Below are 11,332 nucleotides of genomic sequence, written 5' to 3' on the forward strand. Positions count from 1 at the left end.
GCATTCTAAACTGTCCTTCACCTAGCTGGAGTACATCATCCCTCACTACACTCTGATCTACTCGGATAGCGGTCTCAACTAACTGAGTGAAATTCACCCAATTGGATGTAGAGGTAACAGGTGTACGTATCTTTCTTCTTAGACCATTCTCAAATCTTCTACACCTCTCCTTCTCTTATGCGATGATCGGAAAGGCATACTGAGATAACTCAGTAAATCTTTGTTCATACTCGCAACCGTTATCACTCCCTGAGTTAGCCTAAGGAATTCCTCCCTCTTTGCTTCTTTAAAAGAACCAGAGTAGTATTGATCCTCAAATACTTGTCTGAACTCAGGCCAAGTCATAGTTTCTGAACTATTCCTTCTAGCCTCTATCACTTTCCACCACTGTAGCAAGAATGCCGCTAATCGACCTTACAGTCCTCAGGACACCTCATAACCTTAAAACATTTCTCAATCAAATCCAACCAGATTTTAGCATCTACTGGATCTGTGGCTCCATCGAACGTCGTGGCTTCTAAAGCTTTCAACCTCTCTATGCCGAATTTCTTTTCTGGATAGTTTTGAATCGATCCTACACTTGCTGCCAATCTTTGAGTGATTCTATCAAATACTCGATCCTCCATCTGGGGTTCTACACCTACCCTTGGTGTAGACTCGTTTGCAAAAGTTGCTTCCTACTCTACTGAGTCTCTAACTCTTTTCCCCTTTAGATCTGGGTCCCGTCTAACTTCAAGACCTCCGCTGGCAGGGTCAACATTCCTCTCCTCAGTCTGCTTGCTCCGCTTGCCACTTCTCCTCAGCATCTTTGCCTAATAATTGGGTACACATGTTAGGGACTTATCTATGAGACTTAATCTAATGCATGAACTCTCTCTTTCACCCAATACCTTATGCTTTAATACTAAACTAGCTTCAACCTTTCCCAAGTTTACGTATACTTTTGCTCTGATACCAAGCTCGTGTCAACCCAAACTTTATACTCAACCTTCTCCCAGGTTTACGTAAACCTTTGCTCTGATACCAAGCTATCACACCCCGCCCCAGACCACCCTCTTAACCTAGAAAAGAGCATGACTACAATAGTTATCAACCTGTGGCTGACACTTACTGCCCACTAACTGTTGCAAAATGACTCTGATACCAATATATAACTCATATACAGCGGAATATCATTAGGCCAAAATTTATTAATTTAGAAGCATAAAATATTTAGAGTCATAACATCAATAGATTTACAAGTCCCAAAACCCAAAAACCCTAGTCCCTATATGAACCACGGTAACATATGTACGATATTAACAATAACCACCTAAACCGACGGGTTACAAATCTCTTATTCCTTTAGTGGCAGAGTAGATGCAGAGCTATCTTTAGAGGATTTGACCGCTACCTGTGGGGGGAAAAGAGAAAACATTCGAAAATGGGGTGAGCTTGTGCCAGTGAGTGACTTAATAAAGGTAACTGATTCTCATGCAAAATCTCAATAAAGAGTTTAACTGTAATATAAGCTTCTGTAGTATAAACATTTTCCAAGCATAAAACATATACAGCTGTTTTAATCATAAAACAGTAAAACTATTTCTCAATTGAGAATAACTCTTACTTTGGATAAAACAATCCCAACACCAACTGCTAGTCAAGAAAGAACCCTTTTGATCAATCTCTGACTCTAACTACCTATGTGCACGTGGCCATACTAAGTACTATCATACCTTAGGTACTTCTATTCAGATACCTTCTCAAACGTCCTTCATTATCTGGTTGGTTTGGTACCTTCTCAAACGTCTTTCAGTACCAATAGACACCTTCTCAAATGTCCTTCAGTATCTAGTTGGGCGGATACCTTCTCAAATGTCCTTTGGTATCGCGTTTTAAGTAAGAATAGTCATAAATGACTTTCTCTTTAAAGCATGTAAAGTATAATACATATAAAAGCATGGCTTTAAAGGTACTAACCATGCTGAGTATATTTAACACATATAAATTGCTTTTCAACAATTTCTCACACATGCATGCATTTAAAACATAACTCATGGTTTGCTTGGAATTCACTTTGTAAAACTAGCTGGCATGAGAATAATCTTCTTTAAAACATGCTTTCTATAACATGTTGTAATCAAACATTTTAAGCAAATGTTTAGTCAAAACGTTTTAGCCACTCCCCTTGATTGCTTAGGAGCTTTTCACTCTAGTAGCTCCCTTTTCTACCTTGGGCTCCCTTTTCACCCCTAGAATCCAGATTCAACTTACATCTTGGATTACTCATAGTTCTAAAGCTTATTTTGAGATACTTCCTGGTACAAACATGTTCTAAAATGTTTGAGGAAGCGTACCCTAAAATATGAGCTCAGAAATCTTCGTGGTTTGACCGGAATCACAGAATCTTCAAGACTAGCAGAAACTAATCCGACGGCCTAACCCTTCTATCTTCTTCTCCATTTCCAGCCCGATCCCTTCGAGCTTTTCTTTCGGCAGCCCTACCCTGAAAACTAGACTTTTAGAGCTTTCAGGTGGCTTTGAAATCACTCCAAACACATAAGTAAATTGCGAGAACTCCTCATCCCAAATTGATGCGTCCTCTTCAAACCTCATTGTCCAATGCGTCCTCTATGACTAACACATGGATTTGGCTCCAACACAAGGTTTACTCAACTCTCGCACTCTTTTTATGGTATTTTCTGAATTGTGATCTAAAAATGAAGTCTTTTGGCCCTATTTATAGGTATCTAATCCTTCTCTAGAATTGACACCACCTACTTGGCTTCATGGCCAAGTGTCTCCTTCTCACCCCATCGACGCAATGCTGTGATCATCGCAAGCTAAGTGTCTTCCTCCCACATGCCAATGCATGGCCTTCAATCTGATGCCACAACCTCAAATTCTTAAGGCTTAAGGCTTTCCTCCCAAGAAGACACATGGTTTTGATGATGTTCTCCTGATGATCTCATCCCTTGTATGCGTCCAACTCTTGGATGTTCAACACATAATCCATACTCAATGCATAACCTATCATCAACGCATAGCAAGCTAATTCACTCTCGTTACAATTCAACTTAGCCATCGCAAGAAGCTAACCATCACCAACGCATAGGGTGACCATCCATCCACGACGCATGGCTCACTAGGTAGCATTGCATGACTTGCTTGGCATGGGTGCATCATGCTAGCCACCAACGCATAGGCGCGCTGCATAGGCTGGTTGCTCAACGCATGGGCGCACTGGCTGCTTGACGCATTGGGCATGCTTGGCCGCATGGGTTGCGTGCGACGCCTTGATGCTTGGCTGGGTGGTTCGGCGCATAAGCGTTCTGCTTTGATGCATGGGCGTGCGGCATCTGCTGGCCATTGCTCGCTCGCTCAACCGCATGGGTTGCACGCTTGGCTGCATGGCAAGGCACCTCAATGCATGGACGTGTCCACTCGATGCATTGGCAGGGCGTCTAGCCAAGGCTACTCGACGCATGGCATGGGCGTTGGCCGAGGTTGCTCGACGCATGGGTTGCCTTCCAACACATCATCTCCATCTTTCTTCCTTCAGCTGCATGCCATCCCCACCCACTTTTCGAACGCATCAACACAACCTATCCAACGCATCTTTCCTCTACCTTTCCACACTAGTGTAGGGAACATACTAAAGTAGAGAAATTAGGATTCAGGGTTCACAAAACTGCCCAACCATGTGTCGATGGAAGCGCCCATGCGTCGAGGGCTGTCGAGCCTACCGAGTAGCCATGCCTATGCATTGATGCCATGAACCGAGCGCCCTTGCCCAATGCATCAAGCGGCTAGCCAATCGCCTTTGCCCAAAGCATCAAGCGGCCAACCAAGTGACCTTATCATGCGTCGAGGGGCCATACTCGTGCAGCGAGCGCCCTGACCAAGCGGCCATGCCTATGCAGCGAGCGCCATGTTGAACGGCCATGCCTATGCAGCGAGCGCCATGTTGAACGGCCATGCCCATGCATCGAAGCACCCTACTGAGCATCAATGTGCTGAGCACGCCCATGCGGCTGAGCAAGTGAGCGACGGCCAGCCTATGCAACATGACCATGCGTCGAGCGACCAACCTATGTAGCATGCTCATGCGTCGAGTAGCTAGCGCCTATGTCAAGCACCATGCGCCCATGCCGAGAAGGCCTTACGGTGGTACCTAGTGAGCCATGCGTCGAGGATGAGTGGCCACCCTATGCGTTGGTGATGGCTGGCTCTTGTGACGTCTAAGTTAGATTGCGATGGTAGTGAGTTGGCTTGCTATATGTGAATTATAGACTATGCATTGATGGCCTAATATGCATTTTACATCCATGGGTTTGTGGACACATTTGGGAAAATTTGGAAATTTGGCTAAGTATAAATTTTGTGTGTTGATGCGTTGGAAGGATGGTGTTGATGCATTAGAAGAGTGGTTGGGGATGGCATGCGACTGAAAGAAGAAAGATGGAGGTGATGCATTGGAAGGCAATCCATGCATCGAGCAGCCTCGGCCAACACCCTTTCCATGCGTCGAGCAGCCTCAGCCAGCGCCCTTGCAATGCATCGAGCAGCCTTGGCCAGACCCCATGCGTTAGGCACAATGCCGAGCGGCCACGCCCATTCATTGAGAGCCCTACCGAGCAGCCATGCCGTGCGTCGAGGTGCCCTAACATGCAGTCAAACGTGTAGCCCATGTAGCCAACCATGCCCATATGGCCGAGCGAGTGAGCGATGGCCAGCAGACGCCGCACGCCCATGGATCGAAGCAGCACGTCTATGCATCAAAGCACCCGACCAAGCATCATGGCACTATGCGCAACCCATGCAGCCAAGCACGCCCAATGCGTCGATGATGATGGACGGTCACCCTATGCGTTGGTGATGGTTAGCTCTTGTGGTGGCTAAGTTGAATTGTGATGGTAGTGATTTGGCTTGCTATGTGTTGATGATAGGCTATGCGTTCAGTATGGACTATACATCGAACATCCAAGAGTTGGACGCATACAAAGGATGAGATCAGCAGAAGAACATCATCAAAACCATGGTCTTCTTGGAAGGAAAGACTTAAGACTTAAGAATTTGAGGTGGTGGAATCTGATTGGAAGCTCATGCGTTGGCTACATAGGAGGAAGGAACTTAGCTTGCGATGATCATAGCATTGCATTGATGGGGTGAGAAGGAGACACTTGGCCATGCAGCCAAGTAGATGGTGCAACTCTGGAGAAGGTTTGGACGCCTACAAATAGAGCCAAGAGACTTCATTTTTAGTTCACAATTCAGAAATATCGTAAAAAGAGTGGGAAAGTTGAGCAAACCTTGCGTTGGAGCCAAATCCATGCGTTAGTCATAGAGGACGCATTGGACAGTGAGGTCTGAAGAGGACGCATCAATTTGGGATGAGGAGTTCTCCCAATTTACTCATGCGTTTGGAGTGATTTCAAAGCCAACTGAAAGCTCTGAAAGTCTAGTTTTCAGGGTAGTGCTTCCAGATGACAAGCTCGAAGGGATCGGGCTGTAAACGGAGAAGAAGACAGAAGGGTTAGGCTGTTGGATTAGTTTGGGCCAGTCTTGAATATTTTGTGATTCCGGCCAAACCACGAGAGGTTCTAAGCTCCAATTTTAGGGTAAGCTTCCTTAGACATTTTAGAATATGTTTTAGAAGAAAGTATTTCAAAATAAGATTTAGAACTATGAGTAATTTGAGCTGTAAGTTGAATCTGGATTCTAGGGGTGAAAAGGGAGCCCGAGGTAGAAAAGAGAGCTACTAGAGTGAAAAGCTCCTAAACAATCAAGGCGAGTGGCCAAAACGTTTTGACTAAAACATTTACTTAAAATGTTTGATTACAATTTGTTATAGAAAGCATGTTTTAAAGAAGATTATTCTCATGTCAGCTAGTTTTACAAAGTAATTTCCAAGCAAACCATGAGTTATGTCTTAAATGCATGCATATGTGAGAAATTGTTGACAAGCAATTTATATGTGTTAAATATACTCAGCATGCATTAGTACCTTTAAAGCCATGTTTTTATATGTGTTATACTTTACATGCTTTAAAGAGAAAGTCATTTATGACTAGTTTTACTTACAACGCGATACCGAAGGACATTTGAGAAGGTATTCGCCCAACTAGATACTGAAGGACATTTGAGAAGGTATCTATTGGTACTGAAGGACGTTTGAGAAGGTACCAAACACACCAGATACTGAAGGACATTTGAGAAGGTATCTGAACAAAAGTACCTAAGGTATGACGGTACTTAGTATGGGCACGTGCACGTAGGTAGTTAGAGTGATTGAGCAAAAGGGTTCTCTCTTGACTAGCAGTTGGTGTTGGGTTTGTTTTATCCACAGTAAGGGTTATTCTCAACTGAGAAATAGTTTTACTGTTTTATGATTAAAACAACTTTATATTTTTTATGCTTGGAAAATGTTTATACAGCAGTACAAGTACTGTAGAAGCTTATATTTCAGTTAAACTCTTTATTGAGATTTTGCATGAGAATCAATTATCTTTCTTAAGTCACTCACTGGGCGCAAGCTCACCCCGTTTTCAAATGTTTTCTTCCCCCCCCCCCCCCCATAGGTAGCGGTCAAATCCTCTGAAGATAGCTCTGCCACTAAAGGATAAAAAGATTTGTAACCCGTTTGTTTAGGTGGTTACTGTTAATTATGTACACATGTTACTGTTGTTCATATAGGGACTAGGGTTTGTGGGTTTTGGGACTAGTGAATCTAGTGTTGTAATGACTCTAAATATATTATGTTTTTGAATTAATAAATTTTGGCCTAAAGATATTTTGCTGTATATGAGTTTTATATTGGTATCAGAGTTATTCCAAAATAGTTAGTAGGCAGTAAGTGTCAAGCACAGGGTTAATAACTGCTACAGTCATGCCCTTTCCTAAGCTAAGAGGGTGGTTTGGGGCGGGGTGTGACAAAGAGACACTTGCCCATGCGGCCAAGTAGGAGGTGTTGACCGTGGAGCAATCTTGGATGCCTATAAATAGGGGCAAGGACTTCAGATGAAAACTCAATTTCTCTTCAAAGAATATAAAGAAGAGTGTGTGAGGACTAATTGGGAGAAGACCATGCGTTGGTCAAGAGGTTCCAAGAGGGGAGATGCTGTTGGGCAGAAAATACAAGAAGTAACATCAACTTGGAACGAGGAGTTCTCCAAGAATACTCCTGCGTTTGGAGTCATTTTAAAGACACCTGAAAGCTCTGGAAATCTAGTTTTCATGGTGAGGCTACCGGAGAAAAATCTCCAAGGAATCGGGCTGGAGAACAAGGAAAAGACAGAAGGGTTGAGCTGTCGGGTAAGCTGGGCCAATCTTAATTTTATGATGATTCCAGCCAAACACGAGGAAGTATGAGCTAAGATTTTATGGTAAGCTTCCGGAGACATTTTAGAACATATTTGCAGAATGAAGTATCTTAAAATAAGGTCTAGAACTATGAGTAATCTAAGCTAATATTTGAATCTGGAATTTAGGATTCAAAAGGGAAACCAAGGAAACCTAAGAAACTTCAGAAAGGAAAGTTCCTAACTAACCAAGGTGAGTTGTTATCGTGTTGTTGTATTATTGATGTAATTTCTATATATAGATAAATATATATAGGCGATAATGTTAAAGTTGCATGATCAGGGATATATATTTATCTAATTACTATGCTTGTTGAGATATTGCTTGTATGTTTGCTTTGGAAACTGAAATTGTACTCGGGATATATAGTTAGCATGCTTGAAAAGATACTTGGGGGGAAAATATAGTCGGCTTTGGTCGGTGGGAAATGATATTTGGTGACAATCGGTGGGAAATATAGTCAAGTTACCTAAGCATGGCTAGTGGGAAAATAGTCGATGTGCATATTAGCGGGATAATAGGGTATAGGGAAAGTTTCCACAGGAATTGTTGATAAATTGTTTTAGTGTACATGTGCATGTATTAGGGAAAATGTAGGAACATGCCAGGGATAACCAATGGTAAAGCTGGAGATGTTTTATTATGTGTTAACCAACGGTCAAGCTGGGGGTTGATTGTTTTAACCAGAGGTCGTGCTAGGGATTATCTAGCGGTTTGGCTGGAAAATAATAATGAACTTATGGTAATGTTCTTGTTGAATATGTATTGCTTTCCCAAAAGTATACTTCTGTTGACAAAGTTTTTTGTTTATCTACCATTCACTGGGCTTTATAGCTCATGTTTTCCATGTTTTATGTTTTACCACCCCCCCACCCTCGCCCCCAGCGAAAGGTCAGGAATTCCAGGGTGCTACTAAGGTCAAGGTCTGCCACGTGCCACAGTTACACTTCCGGAGGGTTTTATAGTTGTTGTTTTAAACTTTGTAGTTAAGTCTTAGAGTTGTATAAACATTACGTTGTTGTAAAATAAAATGGGCCTACTTAATCAGTTGGTTGTTCAATTTGTACATTGGTATTAGAGTTATTTTCGCAAGAGTTATTAGGCAGTAAGTGTCAACAAAATGGTTGATAACTGCTGCAGTCATGCCCTTCTTGAGGCTCGGAGGGTAGTTGGGGCGGGGTGTGACATTTCACCATATGAACGAATCAGAATCACTTCATTTGTAGCACTTTACAACTCCTTGTAACAACTACAGAGTGGGCTGCATCTGATAGTGTTACCAGAATAAGGCACCCAACCTTATTCTATATTATAGATCATTTTGACTTTTTACTGGAACATGATCTACTTTTATGTCTCCACATAAAGTTCAAGTACTCATATAATAGTTATGGATCTTTTAGTTTATTGGATTTATTTCTAAAACGAAATGACCAATTCATATATTCAATCATAACTTTATCAATTTACATAATGAGTTAATTGTTTACATATTCATGAAACGTTTGTGATTTAGAAACCAAACAACATCTTCAAACCATCCTTGAAGTTATAGAACATAAAACCAAACAACATTTTCTAATCAGAAGTGATACATATTCTTCATAAAACGTTTGTGATTTATAAAAATCTACAAACCATCCTTGAAGTTGTGTAATTGTTACAAATTCACCTCAAGATTCTTTATGGCAAAAATTAGGACACGTTGTATAAAATTATTTGTAATCTTATGTCATTTAAAATTTATGCTTGTTTTCTCTGAGATTTCATTCTATTATTTTCACAGTCTTGAATAAAACTTATATTCTTAGTTTTTTTTTAAACAATGTTTTAAAAGTTACGTATGTTTTTAGTTTTCAATATTTGACTCACAAACACACACACACCAGATAAGGGAATTTTTTATCATAGGAATCAGACCTAAAGTATTAATAGATATTGTACAATGAAAATAAATAAATAAGTAAATTCAAATATTGCAAAATTTAGATTCAGCTCTCAAAATCTATAAGTGATAGACTATATCACTGATGTGAGTCTATCAATAATGGAGTTAATCGCTTATTGATTTTTCTACATTTGCCATAATTTAAAAATATTCTTATATACTTACTTATTGGCCTTAAAAATGCTACCCAGTGCAATGACCTTATTAAATATTGATAACACTTAAAATGTGTCATCTTACTCTGTTTAGCTCATATACATTTTGGGGTTTAATGTGTCTAAATGATGATTTTGTTGGGTTGTATGTCCTAAAACTCATAGTTTTGTAAATAGTAAACATAGACAAGTGTTGTTGATTGTTTAAAAACTCTAAATCCAATAAACTCCCTTGGCTATTGTCATGAATACTTGAACTTTATGTGGAGACATAAACATGATCAAGTTCGAGTCAAATAGCCTAAACAGTTTATAGTACTTAGATTCATTTGGGTACTTATTTATGGGGATACTATTGAATACGACCCGCTTTATGATTGTTCCAAATGTTGTAAAGTTTCATAAATGATGTGATTAGTTTATTCATGTAGTTACATGTGAGTGAGGGTGTTCTATAGGATGAGATTGTGTAGGAAAAACCACAAAATAACCACTGTTATGTATTAACACCGTTTACTTTTAACACTGATTAATTTCACTTCTTGATGTCCTGGACAACTTGATCTGAATCCTGTGTTGCCTATGAACTCCTATTTATTCACGATTGTCCCCTGATCTGCATAAGTGAGGGTAAGCTCAACGTCGTTGCTCAGTATGCCTCCCATTTTACGGATAAGACCGAGTAAATGGCTGGGTACATAGAATTTGCAAGATGGAATTCACTACTACCCATTTTAGTATAGTATAAAGGTTGTTATCTTAAGGGTTGATCCTGGGTCTTGAACAAGGAGTTCCATCGTCTCATTGGCTTGAGAGGGAATGGATTAAATGATTATGATCCTAAATAAATTATTCATTAGAGGGATATTGGTACTTAAGGAGAAAATATGTAACTCAAAGGTATTTTGGTATTTGACCTTGTTGAGGTTACAAACAACCAGTGAATGATTAATAATGGTATAAATGCACGTTATCATAGTGCTAAGTTCTTAAACAATGTTGGATTGTGTTGATAAAACATGTTAAATTGCGTCCATCAAGCATTAATTTCATAATATTGCGGGCGCATGTGTTCATCGCATAGGAACAGTTGATTTTTGTGTTTTTATGCAGAATATGCGTTGAAGCAATGCAAGAATTGCGATCATAGGAAATCATTGGTCAAGCGCAACTTCACCGCAAGGCTTTACGATGATTGTGTTTGCAATCATTTGCCCGAGAAGGATTGCTGCAACTTGGTCAGCGCAACATGTTGAGCGCATCTGGGTGAAAGGCTAATTAACAGCGATGGAATAAAAAGCTGATGACAGTCGAATCCGAATTAAGTTAACGACCGATAACGATCACAAGTACATTCAGCATTTCGGTGACAAATATTCGGCGCATTAGTCGGGAATTAAAGCCATCTCATTTGTACAATCAAGAGAGAGAAGCCGCCATTCACCTTGGATGTTCTATAAATACCAGATGCATCCTTCAAAAAAGGGGTTGATCGATTCACCATTCATTAGTTTGAAGTTTCATACGTCTTTGTTCATAGTTTTCTTTCATTTTAAGGCGGATGTGAGAGAGGAGGTTGTGTCGACAGATCGTTCCTGTAAGCTTGGGAGAGCACCGAAAGCTTCAAGGACAGAGTGAGAGCCGACGCCTGCAGAAGCAGGAACATCTTTGGAACTAAATAGAGAATTACAGTGTAAAAGCCTCGATCAGAAAGGAATTGCTACCAAGCTCTCTACCTTTAACTTCCATTGTATTTTGTACTCCACTCATTTATCGAAATGGAATCCACTTCTCTATATCTGTTCACTCTCTGTTATTTACAGATGAGTGGCTAAATCAATTCAATGGGCTGAGAAGCATTTGGCTAGCAGAACTAGGGAATCTTCAT

Source organism: Benincasa hispida, chromosome 3 (assembly GCF_027475165.1).
Source record: "Benincasa hispida cultivar pf3 chromosome 3, pf3_genome.v1.1, whole genome shotgun sequence".
Taxonomy (NCBI): domain Eukaryota; kingdom Viridiplantae; phylum Streptophyta; class Magnoliopsida; order Cucurbitales; family Cucurbitaceae; genus Benincasa; species Benincasa hispida.